The following is a 23,809-nucleotide window of genomic DNA, read 5'->3' on the forward strand; positions in this document are numbered from 1 at the left end:
TCTACAGTAAATTTTTACATTGGTGAATGGTAAATTAGTTCAAACTTAAAGTAAATGTTTCAATTGGTTAAAACCGGTAATGTACTGATTCACCCCTCCCCTCTTAGTACCGGTTGGGACACACAATGGCATGTGTCCTTGAGGACACATGTCTATTTGGGAGATAAACACCCAAATAAACAAGATTCTTTTTCAAGTATTAAAGATATTAGGAATGTGCACACACATGTGAGGAGGGAGATTAGAAGGGATAAGGTTGGTTGAGGGGATAGGGTTGGTTAGAACCCAAGGGTTAGGCTAGGAGAAGGATTAGATGAGGGTTTAGGTTAGGAGACATGTAGGGATACATGATTAATTAATTTAATTAATTAATTCTATAATTGGAGGAGAAGGACAAAATTGAATTAAATAATCAAATCATGTATTTGATTTATTTAATAGAAGAAGGGGCTCATTTAATTAACTAAATGATTTATGGTTGTCAAATAATTAATTAAAAGGGGACTATATTGTAATTAATAAAATTAATTAGATAGATGGAGGGAATGTTATTTGATTAAATAATGCATGATTATTTAATTTAAAAATGTTCAAAAAAACTAAATTCAATTAATAAGATTAATTAAATTTAGGTATCTACAAAAACAAGGTGTTTCAGTTTGACTAGAAGCCATGCCACTTTTGACATGTGATGATCCCAACTTGGTGGGGTCATAACTCCCTATTTTGTGTTCAAAATTTGAAATCGCTTACACTATTGGAAAGGTCTTCAAAAAATCTAATTTTAGTCCCTTAAAACTATGCCTTTGGCTATCGAGGTAAGGGACTGATGATAGTCTCAACCCCACATTTTACTCTAAAGACCTCCAAACTTTGAAATTACTAAAACATGGAAAACTAAAAATGGATTTTTAATTTTTCTCATCTTCGATCGCTCCACCACCTCTGCATGGCTCTAGATATCCTTCAGATGAATTTTGACATATTTTCATCAATTCCTTGAGCATAAAGCTACAAGAGATGTATATTTTATCTACAACTCTAGTGATTCACAAGGGACCTTCACCTATGGAGGTTGGACCCAAAATTTCTAGATCATAGACCAAAAGCCTTATCCATGCCAAAAAAATATTCTACTTTGCCAATGTTAGGATTCCCAAAGATACTGAGAGGGGGGGTGAATACGTATCTGACCGGTATAAGAATTAATTTGAATTATAATATGAAAAGCATATCAAAATTGTCTACCGGTAAACCAAAAATAATGTAGTAAATAAGAGCATTAACCACAACATAAGAGACACACCATAACACAATATTTTTAACAAGGAAACCAGATGTGGGAAAAACCTCGGTGGGATTTGTGACCCACAATATTCACTTACTGGCCAATAAGGGAATATTAATGTTTACAATAGGGGTCTGTACATGCAGGAAGGCCAAGTTCCTAGAGCTCACTTCTCAGTTACAAAAGAAGTCTCACTGACTTACAAAAATGGATTATACAAATCCAATGTCTTGTACTGCTTCAGATCAACATCTATTATCCTAGATTCAGTACCACTTTGAGCTCTACAATATAAATAAACCCTTATCCAATATCTGCCTTACAATTCACATGTTAGGTCTGCATTAATCCTTCCATCTTCTATATCTAAATTATCTACAATGATCTCATACTTATATGAGTCATATTACAATCCACCAAGTCGGCTTACAAAAGATTTTACAATTAAATACAAAATACATTTAAACAAAATTCATGTCGGCCATGGTGTCGGTGATCTGTGTGTCGGTGTTGAGTCTGCCGGTGCTGGTGCCTGCTGGTATCATAGGATTGCAAGGTTGCCATCAATGACAATACCTTCAATCACCTATAATTTATCATTGGAGTGTGCATTTTCCAACAACCAATTCATTTTAAATATCTTGGATTGGTTCTTAAGGATGAATCATAAATGCACAAAAATGCCAACATTAAAAAATTAGTAACCTTAGTTGTCCATTAAGCATAGTTACCAAGAGTATCCATAAAACATGTGTGCTATGGAACTTGGAGGAAAGTTGGAACTAAAATATGCATTATCATAAGGAGAATGCAGTATGTGAAACCACACTTCTTAGATAGGAAAAACATCTAACTATTATTCACATGATCTCAAAACTCTGTAAGGAAATTAAACAAAGCCATTAATTGGCTTATCAAAGTAACTTCCCTTTCAAACTAGATTTTGATGCTCTACATGTTTACAAATGACTAACAAGGAAAGGAGGAATAATAAGAATCTAACAAGATGTTGGAATGAATTCCAAAGACTAGGAACAATGAAGCTTACCCATCTCATAATATAATCTTTTTGTATAGAATGGTTAATAAAATCTCTCTCTTCTTGATGCTCATTTTTCATACTTAGGGAGAAGCATGACTAGGGGAAACTTGCATCTCTCTAGATGAGCTACATGCCAAATGTGGCATCCTCTTAAAAGTGCCAAATTCAAGCAATCAACATTGGATTTAATGCTATGCTCTTCTTCCCTACTATATTATTGATCAAAAGGGGCCAGCCTTAATGATTCATCTGATGTTATGGGAACCTTCTCCTATTGTTGTTGCTCCTCATACTCTTCTACCTTAGGAGATGATGGCTTGATGTAAATAGATGAGTAAAAATCTTCTGACTCATCCCAAAATAGGTCTTCGTCGGTCTCCTCTTTTCTTCTTTCTATTGGCATTGCTTGAAGATTACATTAATGAAGTATAAGTGTTGTCGTTGATGTCAATTGTAACCGGTAATGGAGTTTTACTGCAACCGGTAGTGAAACAGTGTTGGAAACTAGTATTATTATTCAAGCAGAGTGATCAATCATTAAACCTAACCTATTGATATGTCAAACCCTAACCGATGGAGCTTTGTGAATCAGTTGTGTTGATCTATGATCGAATGGTGATCAAAGATGATTATGCCATGTATGCATGATGCACGTGATAATTTTCAAAGTGGTTTTCGTTCATAGAGATAATTGTTTTATCTTGGGAATGAATAAATGCATAGCATGAAGTGATTAACGTGTGATGTGTTACAGGATCCAATGTATACTGATCCAAGAGCGATCAAGGTTGTCTAGAACAATGTGTAGATGATTACTATGTAATCCAATGGTCATGTTTGAACTGATATGTTTGTAATCTCTATGAGATCTTATGTTTTGTGATGTGTTATCGACCTATTGTATTTGCTTATAAGGTTGATGAGTTGTTTTGTAATAGTGTTGGCAATTTTGGTTATGTGTGGTAGTCTGATTGTTGTCGAACCAGAAGGAGTATCTGCAGAATGTTTTGAAGGTAGATAGGAGCATAAAAGGATCTGATCAAGCAAAGCAGTGCTATTACCAGATCAACAAGACCCTATTGTTCTCTAACAATTACAACAGTTAAATCCCCTAACCGGGCAAGCTTTAATAGGCTTGGTGTTATCTAAATCCTCTAACCAGGTGATCCATTAGCTTGGAATTGAAATCCTGCATCGAGGTTACTCCTAACAGGGTATTGCCTTTAGCAGGGTATTGTAGTCAATCCCTTAACCAGGTGGTCCTTAACTGGATCTGTTCTTAACAAGACATTTTTGTAAATATTCTAACAAGGCTTGGTTCCTAACAAGGAAAAATTCATAATAGTTCAGAATACTTGTGGGTATTCATCCCCACCGTGGTTTTTCCCATTTGGGTTTCCATGTTAAAAATCATTGTGTCAAGTGGTGAATGTTTTTGTGGTTATATGTTTTGATATGGTTAATATGTTTAACTGGTAAAGCCACTTAAATATCTTTAGATGACTGGAAGTGATCTAGAAAAAAGCTATTACTAAATGTTATTAAAGTGGTTTGATGTTTTGGTTAAATGGTATATGAGTTTCAGATCTGATTACACTGTTATATTGATCAACCGGTAAACTTGACAGTGTCGTTGCAATTTTAGATACAAAGTCTAAACCGGTTAGTCTAAGAAGTTGTTTATGAGTTGGGATTAAGTTTGCTGAAAATTTTGTTTGTTTTCTATTTATTGATTCAACCCCCCCCCCCCCCCCCCCCCCCCCTTCTCAGTAGTTGACCAGATCATTATTGATTCATCATATCATCAATCAGTATCAGAGGTTTTTAGGTCCTCTTGTGTTTAAGCCTAACAACTTGAGGTAAAGATCTAGGAGAATGTGATGAAGAAAGAAGGTTCAAAATTCAACAGGGAAAAATATAGAAATTGGAGTGATAGGATGAAGATCTATATCAAGAGCTTAGGAAGTCAATATTGGGAACATGTTGTTACTAAATATAGCTTGCCTAGTGGGATTTTGTCAGATGATCAAAAGAAGGAGCAACAAGAGAATAATCAATCATTGGAGGCCATTATCAGTTCCTTGTTCGATTTTGAGTATGTTGATGTCCATGGATTGGAGACTGCTTTTTAAGTGTGGAAGATACTTGAAGATATCTATAGCGGTGATGAGCATGTTAATATTGCCAAAGAGAAGAGTCTGAGAAGTAAATTTGATGACATGCGGATGGCTGAAGGTGAGAATATTCAAAAGTATGGTTAGAGGATCGAGGAGATAGTTGGTGAGATCAAAAGTGTTGGTGGTACAGTGGAGGATACCACAATGATTAGAAATGTGTTGAGAACCCTTCTACCAGTCTATGCTATCTGAGTTGTAGCCATTCAGAAACTCAAGTCTATTGATAAATCAAAGGTAACTCTTGACTCCATCATTGGTAAATTAACTGCTTTTGAATTAAATTAATTGCCAAAAAAAGAACTATTGATTTCCAAAGTTTACACCTAAGAGAAATAACCTTATGAGAATTTTAGTAAATGGGGGACTAATTTTACTTCAGCAAACAACCTATAGGATTTTAGAAGTCATCTCTTCAACTATTCTACAGGGGATGGAAAAGGGGGGAGAAAGCTAACATAAGCAAAGAAAATCGAAGGTGATGCACCAAATCTTTTACAACACTATAAAACCCTCCCCAGGATAAACTTCAAAGATATTTTAATTCATTGGAATAGACATAGAATGATACAAAATATTCATTATTGGGAAGAGAATGAAATGCATAAGGCTCAAAGGCATTGAGCATGACATTCAAATCTTTTTGTGAGAAGCACGCAATAAGGTCTAACAAAGCTTGAATGTCTCAATTATTTTTCTTTAATAGTTAACATCCACAAATTTTGCCCATCAAATGGTATGTATAATTCCTAGTCATAAATTATTTGAAGAAATAGAAGACTATCTAACATGATCTAAATCCCTATGAAATGACATTGAAAGTTATAAAATCTAGGACTCATAATCATCCATAACTATGCTCATCCTGCAATGATACAACATTAAAAGATAAACATTAAGTAGAGATAAGATGTTGGTAGTGGGCCAATGTCCTTCATGGGGATTCATGACATGGTTTAACATCCTCTTGTGGATTCTATAAGTCTAGTGGTTGTATTAGGCATTAACAGGTTGATCTTTTGGTGCAACAATAGCCCTAACTTGTAACAAGTGGTATTAGAGCTTGGTCATAGGTTTGAATCACGCAGACCACGGTGAGTGATGCTATGAGGGGGATTTTTGTCAGTGGGAAAGTATCCCTCATGGGGATTCGTGACATGGTTTAATAGCCTCATGTGGATTCTATAAGTCTAGTGGTTGTATCAGGCATTGATAGGTTGATCTTTTGGTGCAACAGAAACCCTATCTTGTAACATAAGATACATAGAGAGGCAAACTTGGCACAATCCACTACATCTGATTTCTATTATTTATCTGGTCATAAAATTCTATGGTCTTAGAATAAGATCAATGCTACTGATATTCTAAATATCCTCTACAAAATTTTGGGACTCTTACTGCAATGTGTCCATAAGATTTTCTGGAGAGAAACTCTTTGATTTGAAATAGTGATTGCAACCAAATAGGATTTTTTGTATTCATTGTGTGTCCACCATCATCATGGAGGTTTTTGCAACTGTTATGAGCTAGATGATCTTTGCATCATTATTTACCTTCGATGCATGCAGAATGGATGCCACCTAGAATTTTTTTTCTGTTGTAATTACTTGGTAATGTGGCTTCTCATTTTCTTTAAGTTTGTTCTCTCTAGTTTCACCATGTAGTGCATCACTCAACCTTTTTCCCTTGAAATAAATAATGGCTTATTTTTATTCTATCTTCAAGCTCAAAATATCCTTGGGCCAGTGCCTTTTCAACATGTGGGATGCTAGCAAAAATTTAATAGCCTTGTTTTCCTTTTGTTTTTTAAAATTACATGGTGCTAACATGTGGTATGCTCACACATCTTTGTGAAAACAAGGGGTTGTGATTTGACTAGAAATTATGTCAGTTTGACATGTGCCAATCCCAACTTGATGGGGTCATAACTCCCTGCTCGATGCTCAAAATTCAAATTTGCTTACACCATTGGAAAGGTCTTCAAAAGATCTAATTTTAATCCCTTAACATTATGCCTCTAGCTATCAAGTTAACCAATGATAGTCTCGACCCCACATTTCACTCTAATGGCCTCCAAAAATACAAATTACTAAAACATAGAAAAATATTGAAAAAGTAATTTTTTGATTTTTCTCATCTCTAATTGCTTCATCACCTCTACACGACTCCAGATCTCCTTCGAACTAATTTAAAAAAAATTCCATGAATGCCTTGAGAATAAACCCATAAAAGACGTAAATTTTATCTACAAAATTCAATCCATAAATTGGAATCATACACTCCCTATATAAAACATGTCAAATGAAGAATATACACATCTAGGAACTTATACTATATGGATATGTTCATTCTTAAAATAGGTCTAGGAGATTACACTACATGGGAAATGCCAATTCCAAAATCATGGCATAAAATACCAATCAACACTTATACCAAGGTGTGGCTAAGAGTTAAATCATGTAGTAGCAAAGCACAATCATAATGATATAAACATGCAACACAATATGTTATGTTATTTCTCATAATATGTAACCATAACTCTCCCAAGAAATAGAACAAAGATAAAACCTTTAAATCCGAAGCTTTGTTAGGAATATTTCCTTTGCAACCCCAAATGAAAAGCCTCAATAACACCCAAATGTTCAACCTAATATATATTTTTTAACTTGTTGGTCTATAATGCTTAGATCTAAATGAACTTGCTCATAATAATTTCTCTAGGAAATGTTTAAAATGTGGATGGATGAATATGAATTAGGAAATATGCACTTATATAGGGTTCCCAAGGTATTCCATAAATTAGGCTGACCTCCAATAATCATATTTAAATATTAAGACCAAATAACAACTAGTGGGACCTAGCACATTGAAAGGTTCAAATTTGGGCCCAATATAGGGGGACTATGGCACCTAGCGCCCTATTCAACTATGACTATATTGATGCCTAGCCCCATAGTCCACCTAGAAAGTGGTGGAACAAAGGTACCTATGTGGCATGCACATACTCACAACATAGGATCAAAGCACCAAATTAGCATATGAAAATAGTTTGAGAGTAACAAGGCTAGAAAAAAGCTTGCAAAGAGTTATGAGGAAACACATTAGGAAAGGGCCCAAAAAAGTAGTGTGAAATTATAAGGGGTTATAATTTATGACACTGCAATTTTAAATAAAATAAAAGTAGCTAAGAAAAAAAATAAAAAATATGAGGATGATGATGATAATATACCGTGAAGAGTTGGGTTAGAAATGACAAATTAGAAGAAAAGTGAGATAATTGATACTCCTCGAGAGATTATCCATGTGAAAATTGCATGGGTGATCTCTCAATTGAAGAGAACATGAATTAAATGTTAGATGAAAGATATAAAATAATAAAAAAAATAAAATATTAAAAGGTGGATGTATGATATGAAAGGATGAACCCAAAAAGACATTTGAGATCTAGTATGCACCTTTCAATATCTTGTATTTCTTTTAATCATATGTTCAACAACTTGATATAGTCACATACTACTATTCCTATAAAGAGAAAAAAAAAGCATTATTTATTTCCCATCACATTAACCCTTAGAGGAAATATAATATAGTTTAGCTATCTAAATAAATATTAGCAGCATAATGACATGTAAATCAATGCTTCAAGAACATGAAAGAAGATGAATAGAAGAAATATAGATAGAAGATAAGAAACACCAATATACATGAGAAAATCCTTTTGGATTAAAAACCATAGTCGAAAGCATCAAACCAATGTATTAAATTGAATTGTTATAATATACTTGTAGGATCTAATACTCAACATGCAGATTTATATTTTTCTCTTTTGGAGGAAATTCAATAGCTCTTTGGTGGAAAGAATAATTCTCCTCAGACATACAATGAATAACTTATTCAATATATAGATATTCAATTAAAAGAGGAATAGGACAGATGTGGACACCAAGGTCAACATGGCAAAAATCCCACACTAGTAAGATACTCTTGATATGCACAATGCTTACATGTTGTAATATCAAAAATTTCACCTTATGCAACTCAACACAACAAATGGCACCTTACTCCACATCCTCATAGGTCGTGTGCTGCCATCTTTGTCTTTTTGTTCATCAGGATCACTTTGTCAGCTTCAAACTAGAGTTTCACCAACTCTGTCAACTTGTCACCTTTGGGACTCTAGTGTGGTGCAGAGACATCCACGCGGCACACTAGCATCCCACAAATCTGACTGTCTGTAGGTGGCCATTAGAGAGTTATACCTACATTTGGAAGGAATCGTAATGCAACTGCATGTGCCCACCGACATTGGTTTTTTGTCCAGGGTTTATATCTCTCTTGTTTGAAGGCATTTTGGGGGATCTTTTAGCAATTTTAAATTGATACTTATACGTTGGAGCTATTAGAGATTTTCTTGAGAAACATTCATAGATTTTCCAACACTCTATAGTCCACCATCATTTTATTCTTTCAAAAAATAGAGTTTCATCCTCATGAACTGTGCAAGGGGAGTTTACTCACCTTTATTTGATTTATTTACATATTTTCATTTCTTCATTTTGAATCTATTATTATATCTATTTTGTCTTTGTCATTTTATCTTTCCCATGGTCATTCTCTGGGTTTTTTGTGGTAGTGGAAACACCAAAAGGGGGGTCTGACTTAGGCAGACCCCAAAACATAACCCCAATATTTTTCCTTTTTTTTTGTGTCTAGGCTTGGAGTGGTGAGAAAGCTATTATCTTGCGGGAGGCTTTAGTCGTGGATCGGCTGTGAGTTTCTCTTATCTCTTTTCTCTTATTTCACTTTAGAATTTTGTATTCCATGATTACTAGCTTAGTTTTATCCTTTTTTGTATTCACTTTATAGTCTAAGTATTTTTGTGACTTTTCATACAACCCCTATACCTCATTCGTATAGGACAACAGTGTGTCGCGCTAGTGTCCCAGACCCACGTGCTCATCCTGGGGATAAAGGCTTAGTAGAGCTGCTCGAGAGTCTTGATTTGTAGTCTATTAGTTTAATTTATCATTTTCATCCTCTGGCGCATCCTTAGCACCAGTATAAGTGCGATATTGGAGGATCCGTTTGTCCTCTTGGGGGTATCATCCTTGAGGAGATGAATTTCCTCCATTACATTTTGGTGAACCCAACGTGAAATGAGTTCTAATTTTGCATTGTTTAGTTCATTGCATACAATCTAAATTAAAAAAATAAAACAAAAAAAAACAAAAACAAAATAGACAAAATGTAGTGTAGCTTGCATCTTTAATTTTTGCATTTAAACTTCATCTTTCTTTCAAGACTAAACACCTTGTGTCCTTGTAGTCTATTCTCAACATCAAAAGACTCATCTATGAGCTTTATGACCTAGACAACCACAAGAGTCATAGTCAGAAGATCATCTAGACAGAGTTTTCCTCTCGATCGTTATAGTCCTCCTTTGTCTTGTCTGATATTTAATGATCAACTTCTTGACCCAAATGATTTCCTAGCTTCTCATCTCATTAAGTCAATTTTGATGGGGGGTCATTGTCCACCTAGTTCACAATCCAACTCTTAGAACAATTCTCTAAGGAATTCTACTCCATCTTCCCCTTCTTTTGTTGATCATGACTTTGCACTTACTATTGTCTTCGAACAAATTGATATGCTAGAGAAGAACCTGAGAGACTTTGAGGGTTTCCTAAATCAAGAGAATATCCTCCCTAAGTTGGAAATGTTCTGATTAATTAGAAAAATAGGTTTTAAGGACCCGAAACCTTTTACAAAAAGATCATAAGATAGTTCAGCAAAGATCAACTAGGCCAGCATAAGACAACATACAAAAGACTGGCAAGAAAGCCAACAACCCGAACGGACATCAAAAACCTAGGAACAACAAAGCAGAAAAAGCTAGAAATAAAGACCTAGATAGCTAGCAACACCTACAGAGACTTTAGAAGATCAACAGCCTTGATGACCAATAGGTCATAATTCGCTGATGCAACTTTGAGCTCTTGGATTTCCTTGTTTGGTTTTTTCTCCCTCTTCTTGCTTCTAGTCCTCGTTCTTGGTCCTTGCACACCTTCCATGCCCTCCATGTTAGGTTCCTGCTCCTGGGATCCCTTCTCATTCTCTAGCTTACTGATCAGGATTTTGATATTGTCAGCTGAGGCCTTTAGAATATTATAACTTTGTTCAGCAATGCTTCTCAGACAAGTATCATTTTTGTTAAGTCTGTTTTCAGCATCCACCATTCTCTAGTCCCTAATGGTGTCATTGTTTTTAATTTCCTCCAGGGCCTTCTCCACTTGCTCAAACCTTGGATTGAAGGCGTCCCTAATCTCTTTAGCTCTGGCAATAGTCTTTCCCAAATCCTCAACATACTCAGCCATGGATTTACCTTCACCAATGCTAATAGTCTCCAGAATTTGAATCCTATGACTTAGTTTCTTGTTTTCCTCCACAACTTTCTTATGACTATTTATGAGCCAGTTGAGGGTGTCCAAAAACCCCTTCAAATACTCAATAGAAGGATTAGAAGGGGGGATTTTTTCACCAACCTTGGCCTGATTAGTTTTGGGGTCTTCTCCACCAGTAATATGTTCGGCAGCACCACCAACACTCTGGTTGAAACCATCCCCCGTAATCTCCTCCTCAACTTTTTGGTCCACATCAAAATCCTTGCTCTGCTCTTTGTCCTCCATCTCCGACTCAGAATTGCCCTGCCTTTTCTACTTTTTCCTTTTCTGAAAAAGAAGATTTAGGTTTCTTCTTTCGAGGGGATAGAGAGTCATCCTTTTCAAATTCCTCAGAGACCTCCGAGGAGGAGGAAGAGTGAATCTAGAAGACCTTCTTTTTGCTTTTATTCTTGCCCTTAGAAGAGGATGGCTTACTGCTCTCCTATTTTCTTTTCTTACCCAATTCAACCTCAGAGTCCTCCAGACTCTCCTTAGTCTCACTTTTTGAATCACCGGCAGAATCCTCAACCACAGAAAAATTAGAGTCCGACCCTTCCTCCTCAGAATCAGAGATAGAAAGCTAGGGGTGGGCGATTTGATTAGCTTTAACATGATCATAGATTAGAACCATTAGACCTTGGTGCATAGAATTGTCTCCCTTAGGGTTCTCTTTGTGGACTTTGATAGTGGCATTCATCGAGAAAATTAGGAAATAGGGTATGTTAACTTTGTCTACATACTTGAAGTGGTTGAGCAACATGAAATGGTAGCCGTAGACTTTGGTAAATATTCCATCCAGAGTGATGTAGCACATGATTGCAAATAGAACCTCCCTCCAAGGCTTAGTAAATCCCTGGGAGGGTAGTAGGTCTTGCTAAGCTTAACCAAGTGCTTCTTCTCCTTAGTAGTTTCAGGGTATCGCTCGATGGCCTCGTTGCTAAGCTTTCTATCCCTGTAAAAATTACTTCCCTCCCTCTGGAGACCTGTCACCTGAGCAATGAGATCTTCATCAATGGTGATAGTTTGATCTCCCATTTTCAAGGTGCCCTTCCTCCAATTTTTGGTGAAAAACTTAGTGATTTTAGCATCCCTCCCATGGAGTCTTTCCATGTATTTTCTTAGCCCACCCTTCTGCAAGATACTACAAATTTCCTCCTTTTGTTTCCATTCCTTACAATTACTAGGCTTGTAGTGATGCTTGTTACCTCCCATGGTTTCATAGCTCAAACCAGAAAATCGAGAGTTGCAGATAACTAATGGAAAGAAATCTCTAGAAGCGACCCCAAAAACCCAGAAAGTGTGGGAGAAGGTTGCATTTGTCTTATCATTATTGGTACTGACACAATAATAATTAATATTATCCCTCCAAGTCATGTTTTGATTAATTAAAAACAAGTTTTTGGGAGTAACCCGGAACCTTGACTACATAGTAGGAAAAAGAAAAAGCATTGAAGTGACTAATGATGTCTTGTATGTTGAAGGTTTGATGTGTAATCCATGGGAGAGGTTATATTTCTTTTGATGGTAAGAATAACATTGATGATGTCTTGTATGTTGAAGGTTTGAAGTATAATATTTTGAGTGTTGGATAGATGGTTGATAAGGATTATGATCTACAATTCAAGGATAGTAAATGCAAGATCTTGAATGCCTCCAGTATAGAGATTGCATTTGGAACTAAGACTGAAGGTAACATTTTTCATTTGAATGCTGGTGAGAAAAGTTATTTGATTTCTCTAATTTATGAAAGTTGGTTGTGGCATAGGAGAATGTGTCATGTGAATTTTGATTCAATGATTAACATCTATTCTACACATGTTGTTAGAGATCTACCTAATATTGTTAAGCCTGCTAATCCGGTATGTAAGGAACATCGGCTGGGTAAGAAAACAAGAATTTATTTTAAAAGCAAACAATATACATCAGAAGGACTACTAGATCTTGTACATACTAACCTATGTGGACCTAAAAATGTTAGAAGTGTGCAAGGTGATAGATATTTTATGCTGCTAATTAATGATTATTCAAGGATGATATGGGTTGTCTTTTTGAAGGAGAAATCAAAAGCATTTGATAAATTCAAGATATTCAAGGCTTAGGTTGAGACTGAGTCTGGATTGAAGGTGAAGTGTTTGAGATATGATAGAGGTGGAGAATTCTATTTTGATGAGTTCAATTCATTATGTGAGAAGCATGGGATTAGAAGACAATTATCTGCTTGTAGAACGCCTCAGCAGAATGGAGTTGTTGAGAGGAAGAACAAAACTGTTTTGGATGCTGCTAGAACTATGTTGATTGAAGAAAATGTTGTGAAGATTTACTTGAGAGAAGCCATTAGCACTACTATTTATACATTCAACAAAATTCACATCAAAGGTGATACTAGTAAGACCCCTTATGAGATATGGTTTGGTCATGTTCCTACTATGAGATATTTTAGAGTATTTGGTAGCAAATGTTATATCAAAAGAGATGAAGATATAGGAAAGTTTGATGCTATAAGTGATGAAGGTATTTTCTTGGCATATTCAACAAAGAGCAAGTCCTACTAGTGCTACAATAAGAGACTAAGAAAGATAGTAGAGAGTGTGAATGTGAAGGTGGATGAGAACCTTGGGAAAGAGATTAGAACATGTGGTTATGATGATGGTCAACATATTGTCTTAATTCATGTTTAGCCTAAAGAGCCTAAGCAGAATGATCTAGTAGAGATTGTGAATGTAGATGTTGCTAGTGAAGGAGTATAGGTTCCTAAAAAATCAGAACAATCGAAAGACTCTAAGGTATGTAATATTGAATCATTCTAAAAATCAGATTATTGGTGATATAAATAAAGGCATGATGACTAGAAGAGGGTTAGCTGCTGAAGAAGTATGTTTGATTTCCAAAGTTGAACCTAAATATGTTGCCAAATCCTATAAAGGTGAGATTTGGATAAGAGCTATGGAAGAAGAACTAGATCAAATTGAAAAGAATAACACTTGGGAACTTGTGCCTAGACCTAAGGATAAGAATGTTATTGGTACTAAATGGGTATTCAGAAATAAATTAAATGAAACCAGTGAAGTTGTTAGAAATAAAGCAAGACTGGTCTACAAAGGATATTCATAGCAAGAAGGGATTTATTATGAGGATACTTTTCCTCTGATATCTAGACTTGAACCTATTAGACTGTTGCTTGCTTATGTTTCTTATAAATATTTCAAGGTATATCAGATGGATGTCAAATCTGCCTTTTTGAATGGTGATCTTGAGGAAGAAGTATATATTGAATAGCCTGATGTATTTTCACTATCGAATGATGGAGACATGGTATGTAATTTGAAGAAAGCTCTTTATGGATTGAAACAATCCCCTAGAGCTTGGTATGCTAGACTAGATAGATACTTTTTGAAATTGGGATTTAGCGAAGGTGTTGTTGATAATAATCTGTACTTTAAGATAGAAAATGATAACATCCTGATTGTTGAAGTCTTTGTTGATGATATAATCTTTGGTGGTGATGATAACTTGAGCATGAAGTTTGCTGGTGATATGCAAAAAGAATTTGAGATGTCTATGATTGGTGAGATGAAATTTTTGTTAGGTTTGTAGATTGCATAGACTAGAAAAGGTATATTTATATCTCAAACTAAGTATGTGAAGGAATTGTTGAAGAAGTTTGGATTACATGATTTCAATCCATTTGGAACTCCTATGGTGACTATTGTAGAATGATGAATCTCCTAAAGCTAATCAAATTTTGTACTGATTGTGTCGACTTGAATTTCATCATCAGAATACTACCTGCAACAAGTTAGTTTCACAAAATACCAATGGAAATGCTACAGGAAATCCAAATTCAAGCAATGAAGCTACATGAAATACATATGAAATAAAAATACTATTATTACCTTCATGGTTTATGTCTCATTGTGTCCTAACTCTACTGTTCCTGGTTGTAGATGGTGTTCTCTTAGACAAGCACTGATAACTTCCAAGATGGCATATGAAGAATGGACTGATAACTGATAGTTCACAAATGCTATGATATGCAATGCTAAATAATTATGCTAAAATGATTATGCTAAAATGCTAATTGCTATTTGCTTCAAGATTGAAAACTCACATATGCATAAGTTTTACAAATGATTAGCTTGCAAATTCACTTGAAGTCTAACTCTCTCTCAACTAAAACTCTTGATTTTATAGACTTTGAGAGGAGAAGATGATGTGGCTTAGATCAACGGTCATGATCAGATCTACAGATTTGGATGGCTATGAGAAAAGGTGAAGGTTGAGAGAAAGGGGAAAGGAGAAGACAAGTGTCACTCATCTCACCTTGACTGGGTTGTAGACTGAGGGAATCTAGGGATGGTTGGAGAAAATTTAGGCATGAGAGGACAAGTGGACTCAAGTTCTTCCTAAGATGTAGGGATGTTGGAGTGATTTTAGAAGGAGGTTATGAAATATGTGTACGTACACAATATTTCATTAAATTTGGAAGTTGGAGATAAATGATGAATTAATATTTAAGAAGTATTAATTTCCTTAGCCACATGATGGATGAGTTGGCAAAGGGAAGATGAAGTGGAGATGGAAGGTGAGTTGGAAAAGGGGGATTAAATAATTTAAGAAATTATTTAATATTTGAGACTATAGGATAGGATAATAACCATTAAATATTAGATATTCAAATGATTGAAGGAGATAATTAAATATTAGATATTTAATTAATTATATTAGAAGGATAATTAAATATTAGATATTTAATTATTTAGAGGAATAGGATAGATGAATTAATTAATAAAATATTTCAATTAAATTAATTAATAGAAAGACATGAAATGAATTAAATAAATTAATCTTTTCAAATTAACTATTTAATAGAAGAATAATTATTAAATAAATATATAATATTTATTTAATCGCTCATAGCCATTTTTATGTGTATACATTTTGCCCCTCTTTGAAATGATGTCGAGACAACATTGTTTCAAAGATTAAATCAAATCTCGATAGCGTGCCTGATGGAGATAAAAATCCTAGTTGTGTGCCCCCTCGGGAGATTGATCGTGAAATTGTTGAAAACTTTGGTTTGAACAGTTGATCTCGTGATAATTGATAAGTTTTGTCAATTAAATTCATTTCTAAAAAACAAATTAAATTGCCCCATTGGAAAGCATTAATTACCCTTTCAAATAGTAAATATAAAATTAACCAAGGTTAATTTTAATTTCATTTTCATCCTTGTCAGCTTCTGAAGAAAATTGTCTTGGTGAGGTGGCAAAATGGTGATTCCTTTGGAGAACCATCGATTTGAGCACATTCGACAATATCAGTGACCTCCTGAGTATGGGCTTTCGGTATGTATCTTATCCGAGCTTTGTTTGCAACTTGTCGTACAATTTTTCATATTTTTTGGTGCATTTTGGGATTTTTTGAATTTTTTTGCAATTTTCGGTATTTGATTAACGCTTTTGCATTTAGGTTTAGCGCATATGCATTTAGGTTTAACACATTTTCTCATGTTAGTGCATGTGCTCATTTTGGTAGTGCATGTGTTAGGAATGTTAGCGCATTTTCTCAGGTTAGCACCTCTGCATCGTGTGTTTGGACTTTTGCAGCTAAAGTTAGCGCTTTTGCTTTGTTTCACGCATATGTTCAATAGAATAGCGCTTTTGTTAAAAACATTAGCACATATGCTTTGGTTAGTGCCTGCGTTCAATAGGATAGTGCTTTTGTTAAAAATATTAGCGCATATGCTCAAGATGAATGTTTTTGATAGATTTCATAGCCAAAAATCACTTTGTTGATTAGATTTAAGTGTGTCTGAGGCACAATTATGATGAATAGGTACTTGATTGATTGATTGATGTTGTTTGATAGATTGATTTGATTTATTTTGATAGATTAGCTCTAAGAAAATGATTTAGTTTCGGATGTAAGAGCATGGCAAAGTTTTGATTGAACTCAGTGATTGATAGATTGATTTAATTTGTTTGGATAGATAGCTCTAAGAAACTGATTTAGTTTCTGATGTAAAAGCATAGCAGAGTTTTGATTGAACTTAGTGATTGTTAGAAAAGCATTGTTGATTGGTTTAAAATGATTTGATAGCCTAATTTTCTTCATTTTGAAAATATTGATATGAGAGATTAGCGATCTCTTTGATTTGATAGATATATGAGTGATGATTGATCGAATGCTCTTGGTAAATAGGATAAAATTGATGCTCTTTAGCATCGGGATAAATTCCCAGCGATGTGACACTTAGTGCCAGAGCTTACACAGGCAGAGGTTAGACATATAGATGCATGTGGGTTACGCCATCTATTATACATACCCGATATTACCCGTAATAGGGGTTTGTTGATAGTGTTAGCTGAGATATGGCATAGCGAGCATAACACTTTCCACCTACCCATAAGTGAGATTAGTGTGATGCTTCAGGATGTGTATCAGATTCTTCATATCCCAGTGATTGGTGAGCTAGTTCAGTATGATTTTCAGGATCGTGGAGGGACAAAGGCGTAGAGAGCCGTATTTGGTGATGAGAGCATTGGGAGAGGAGAGATCTAATGGGATGATATGATTATGTATTATGAGACTCTCCCTATTATTCTTGTAGGTTTGATTGGGGGATTTATTTGTCCAGATAGGAGATCTCAAGGTTTTTCTGTTGGTTGGGGTGATATTCTTTAGAGCATTATGCAACGTCGGACTCAACATGCGTGGGGTGTTTGTATGCTCGCTCATTTGTATCATGATCTTCATCAAGTTGTTTATGATGAGAGTGCTAGTCTATCGACATGATGCACACTTTTGCAGATCTGGTGTTGGGAGCACATTGCTATTATTCGGCCTATCCATCATAGATTTCATGGAGATAGACAACCATATGTTTATCTGTATGTAGCTATCCTTACTCAGCATAAGCTGGGTAAGATGGAGTATTGGTGTTGGGTTCTTGATTCATTGGATAGTGTTACTTGGAGACCATATGTTGATTGTGAGCCATGGATGGATGATGCACGAACATTACCATTTATTATGCAGAGTAGATATCTTATTGGTCAAACTCCTTAAATTGTTGAGAGATAGTTGATGAGTTGCATTTTTAGACAGTTTGGTATCATTCAACCTATGTCTACTGGTGTCACGATATATGCTCAGCGTTACAGAGATAGGCGAGATTGGGGACCTTCTTTGTCATTTGATATTGCTCGCACAAAGTTTCTTGCTACTCTGAGAGTGGCTTATGATATGAGATTACACATTCTTGATCTTGGTGTTACTACAGATTATGCTTAGTACATACTAGCTCATCCATTTCCTCATATTACTGATCTAGCAGATCATCCTCCTAGGTTAGGAGATGAGGATGAGGATTCAAATGATCTAGGTGTCAAGAGATGGAGATGGAGATGAGAGCTTAGAGCTTCTCAGGAGGTCGGGGGAGGAGGAGATGAGGGTGGGGATGGAGGTGGTGGAGGTAGGAGACCTGGACGGAGAGGAGGTTGATTGAGAGTCTGTGGAGGACCATTTGGGCCAGTTGGTAGGATTGGGAGACCACATCCTATGGGTGGGAGAGATGGTGGACGGATTGGGAGGGATACTGGAAGGGTAGGGATGAGATCACCAAGAGGGTTTCCATTGACATGATGAGGTAGGATGACTAGACTAGATGGGGGTTGCGAGAGAGGCATTGATTTTGGTTAGATTAAGCTAGACCCTAGGCTTATTGTAGCTCATGGTGGAGAGGATGAGGATCCAGAGGATCATGTTCCACTCATTAAATGATGGGTTCTGAGAGTTACTCAGACTGAGATTCTAGCAGGTGGATAGGGAGGTGGAGATGAGGGGATTGGGGTTCATGTGCCATAGCAGGATGTGCCAGAGTAGGAGGCCATTCATAGTCTCAGAGTACATATTGATCAGCTTAGAGCACAGATACAAACACTCATGACAGAAAGAGACACAACTTTTAGGAGACAATAGGATACTCAGGGCCTTCTTGATCATATCTAGTAGGTTGGATTTGGCACTCTCTCAGCTGATATTGTTAGAGCACTAGTTCAGGTCGGGAAGGAGACTTCCCATTGGCGATGACTATATAAGGATGTAGTCGCAGAGAGCCAGAGAGCAGGTAGCTATCCTACCACCATGTTGATGGATACTAGCAGTGGTGGAGTCATGGGACCTCCTTAGAGGAGTGGTGATCATGAGAGATAGGCATCTAGAGGATCTTCTCATCCATAGCCACAGAGACGGACAAAGTCAGGTGGTAGTGGTACAGGACAGCCTTGACTTGACTTTGTATTGATGCGGCATTTGCACTTTTGATCTAATATCATTGTATACTTGGAATTTTATTGTTTTTATGATGATCTATATGCAGACATGGAATCTATATGATGATCTTTTATTATGCATGTTATTCTATATGACGATGATCTATATGATGCAATGATGAATGCTTTTTATTTTTGTTGCAATTGAAAATGATTACTAACATAAATGATGCAAATGCAAATGATCTATATGGGAATGCAATTGAATGATTGATTTGTTTTTTTATTTTTAATGCACATGGATGCAAATGAAAATGATGTAAAAATGCAAATGATCTACATGATATGCTTTTGATTTTTATATGTAATGCTTATAATGATTATGAATCTAAATGCAAAGATGCAACTAAATGATCTTTAATGAACATTTTAATGATAATGCAAATAATAATGATGATACACTACATGATTAATGAAATGTACTTAATTTAATGCAAACTAATGCAATGATTAAAATGCAACTAAATGAAATGGATGATGATTAAAATGATTCTAAAAATGAATGCACCTACAATGATCAAATGCAAATTGTTTTTTTTTTGTCCAAGTATACTCAATCTTTATTCATGACCGTTGGTCTGTGAATGAAATGAAATGCTTATAATTCAATTAACATTGAATGCTTATAATGCAGATGAATAATGAACTAATCTAAAATGATCCAACTAAAAATTATACTGCTATTCTTCATATGCTTGTCTTGTAACAGTGCTTGATTTCATCATTGAGTTTTAAAATGTTGTAAGAAAATACAAGCAACTTGACATAATGATCCAAAATGACCCGATTATTTCTTACATGGATTTTGATATAGCAAGTTAATACAAGCAACTTGATATAATGAATCAAGTTGACCTGAGTATTGCTTGCAGAACAGACAATGATTATACCCTTTCATGCATGACTTGGAACGTCCTCCTTGATCTTTTGCCGATCATATCTTAAGACAAGTACATACCTTTGTAAGAGATAAACCATAGACATCAATCAAAGAAAAATATTCATGCCCCATCATAGCTTCTCTAGTCTTGGACATCCTTGAGTCGCATAGAGTACATGATTAGTAATAAAATCAAGATATAAACACTGAATCTTGTGTGTCAATTACATGTTATCATGGTCATTAACAGATATAATCATCTTGATGAATCATCTTTGATAATCCTTTGTTACTTGCTAGTTGATCCTTCATTTTCTGAGTTTCACGATTCAGTTGTTATAAGATTCCTTGATCTTCATTGCTTTGTTGCTCGTTATCTGTTTCAAAACCCTAGGTGTTTTTGTTTTTTCTAAGTTTTTTGAATGTGTTGGATTTTCAAAGATTTAAAAGATCACCTTAGCAAAAGGAATTAGGATTTTCCCCTCAGTGGAAACAAAACTTTATTATGGATGTATTAACTGATCAAGATCCAAACCATGGTGGGATACGAATGCAGATTGATTGATTCTGATAAGATCTGAGATAGTGACTATGACAAGTGTGTCAAAGATTGATAATTGCTAGTAAGTTGCATATTTCCTGCTAATAGTTCAGAGCAATATATGCGAAAGATGGAATGGATAGGCTAAGATACATGGAAGTGATAGATGCGATATGATGGAGTGGATAGGTGCACAAAGTGATATCATAGATGGAGGAACTCACTTTTTAGATAGCGCCTGTTTACCAAGTTTTCACCATCTAAATTTATTACATTTTTCTCTCTTTTCTCTTTTTTTTTTTCTTTTTTTCTTTTTTGTTTATGCTTTTTAGGGATTTTCTGCTTTTCTAATTTTTACTGAATTTCTTTAGGATTTTATATGCTTTTTATTGATTTTTTCCAGGACTTTATATGCGTTTTATTGATTTTTTCCAGGACTTTATATCTCAAGCATAGAATTTCTTGAGATGAATAGAATTGATAGGTTCATCAAACCAATCACCTTCAGGGGTAGATAACTTGTATGCTCCTGATCCATATGCTGCTACTATGACAAAAGGTCCTAGCCAATTTGGTTCAAATTTTCCCTTCTTTACTTGGTCTTGCTGATTTCTTGGATTCTCCCTTAGAACTATATCTCAAATCTAAAAAATGTGTGGCTTGACTTTATGGTTATAACTTCTTTCCATTCTTTGTTGATATACTTTCAAATGATCTATTGCATTTTGGTGACGTTCCTGAATCAGTTCAAGTTCCTGGAGTTGAGAGACTTGTTGTTCTTCTTCTGGTATAAGACCTTTCAAGGATACTCGTAGAGAAGGTATCTCTAATTCTATAGGTAATATGACTTTTGATCCATAGACCAAACAATATGGAGTTGACCCTATTGGAGTGTGGATACTCGTTCGGTATGCCCACAAAGAAGGATTTAGTTGAATGTGCCAATCTTTTCCAGCTTCATTGACTATTTTCTTTAAAATTTTCAAGATAGTTTTGTTTGATGCCTCAGCTTGACCATTTCCTTGTGGATAATATGGAGTAGAAAACCTATGTTGGATATGAAATTGCTCACATAGCTCCTTCACATCTTGATTTTTGAATGGTCTTCCATTATCAGTGATAATGGTCGTAGGAACTCCATAGCGACAGATTATATAATACAAAATGAATGATGATATTTGTTTTCCTGTCATTGTTGTTAGAGGCACTACTTCAATCCATTTAGTGAAATATTCAGTAGCAGTTAGAATAAACTTATGTTGATTAGAAGATGAGGGATTTATCTTTCCTACCAAATCAAGGCCCCATTGAGAAAATGGCCATGATCCTGTCATAGGATATAATTCTTGTGCTGGTGCATGAATGAGATTCCCATGGATCTGACATTGTTTGCATTTCCTAGAATATGTGAATGAATCTCTCTCCATAGTAGGCCAATAGTAACCCATACGAAGAAGTTTCTTAGCTAGTGTTAAGCCACTTGAGTGTGTGCCACAAATACCTGCATGAACTTTGTTAAGAACTTTCTTAGATTCTTCTTGTTCAAGACATCTCAACAAAGTACCATCTATACCATGCCTATATAGGATATCTATAATAATAGTATAGTGAAAGGACTGATGGATAAAATTCCTTTTCTGATTGCGGGATAGGTCAAAAGGAAAGATATTCTCTTTTAAGTACTGATAAGTTTGACCGTATAAGGATTGACTGGTTCCTGATATATGGCAAATTCGGTAGATATGCTGGGATTGAATGGTAGGGGTTAAGACATCTTCCATGAGAAATTCATAACAATGTTGATTCTCCTTATTTTGCAAGATAGATGCTATTGTAGCCATTGCATTTGTTGCTTTATTCTCATTTCTTGGAATCTGGGTGAATGATATTTCTTTAAAGTGTTCTTTAAACTCCTCTACCAGTTGTTTGTATGGCATGAGTTTATCATCCTTAGTTTGATAATCATCATTTATTTGGTTGATGATAAGCTGTGAATCACCATAGACATGTAATTCTTTGACATTTCATTCAATGGCCATTTTGAGCCCAATAGCCAATGCTTCATATTCTGCAGTATAGTTTGTGTATGGAAACCGCAGTCTATATGATTTCAGAATTGTGTGTCCCTAAGGTGTGATGAAAAATATTCCTGCGCCTGATCCATATTATGTATAAGAACCATCAAAGTACAATTCCCAAAAGTTTGTACTTATTGTCAGAATGTCTGCATCAGGAAATTCAATGTGCAATGGTATGTCATTTTGTAAAGGAGCTTCAGCCAATTGATCAACAATGACTAGTCCTTTGATAGATTTTCAGTCAACATACTCTATATCAAATTCACTCAGTATCATAACCCATTTGGCTAGTCTTCCTGTCAATGTTGAATTGCTCAACAAATACTTTAGTGGATCTATATTTGCTATTAGTTTCACAGAATGAATCAATATATAATGTAACAACTTCTGAGTTGCAAACACAACTGCTAGACATGTCTTCTCTATTGAGGAATAATTTAATTCATAGCCAACAATCGTTCTACTGATATAATACACTGCTCTTTATTTTCCTTCTTCATCATGTTGAGCTAGGAGAGCTCCTAATGATGCATTTGTCATTGAGATATAGAGCAACAATGGTTTCCCTTTGGTTGGTGATACCAGTACTGGAGGATTCATGAGATATTATTTGATTTGCATAAAAGCTTCTTCACATCTTTGATCTCATTTGAATGGAATATTCTTATGTAGAATATGGGTGAATGGACGACATCTATCTGCTAACTGAAAGACAAATCTCCTGATTGATTGCAATCTTCCTTGTAAAGATCACAATTGACTTATGTTCATAGATGACTCCATCTCCATGATGGCTTTGACTTTTTTAGGATCTACTTCATTTCCACGAGTTGATATAATGTACCCAAGAAGTTTTTCAGAGGATACTCCAAATGCACATTTCTTTGGATTTAATCTCAATTGATATCTTTCCAGCCTGTCAAAAATCTTGCTTAAGATATTTAAATGTTCTTATCTTGTATGAGATTTTGCAAGTATATCATCTACATAATCTTCTATAAATGTATGCATCATGTCATGAAAAATTGTCGTC

Source organism: Cryptomeria japonica, chromosome 6 (assembly GCF_030272615.1).
Source record: "Cryptomeria japonica chromosome 6, Sugi_1.0, whole genome shotgun sequence".
Classification (NCBI taxonomy): domain Eukaryota; kingdom Viridiplantae; phylum Streptophyta; class Pinopsida; order Cupressales; family Cupressaceae; genus Cryptomeria; species Cryptomeria japonica.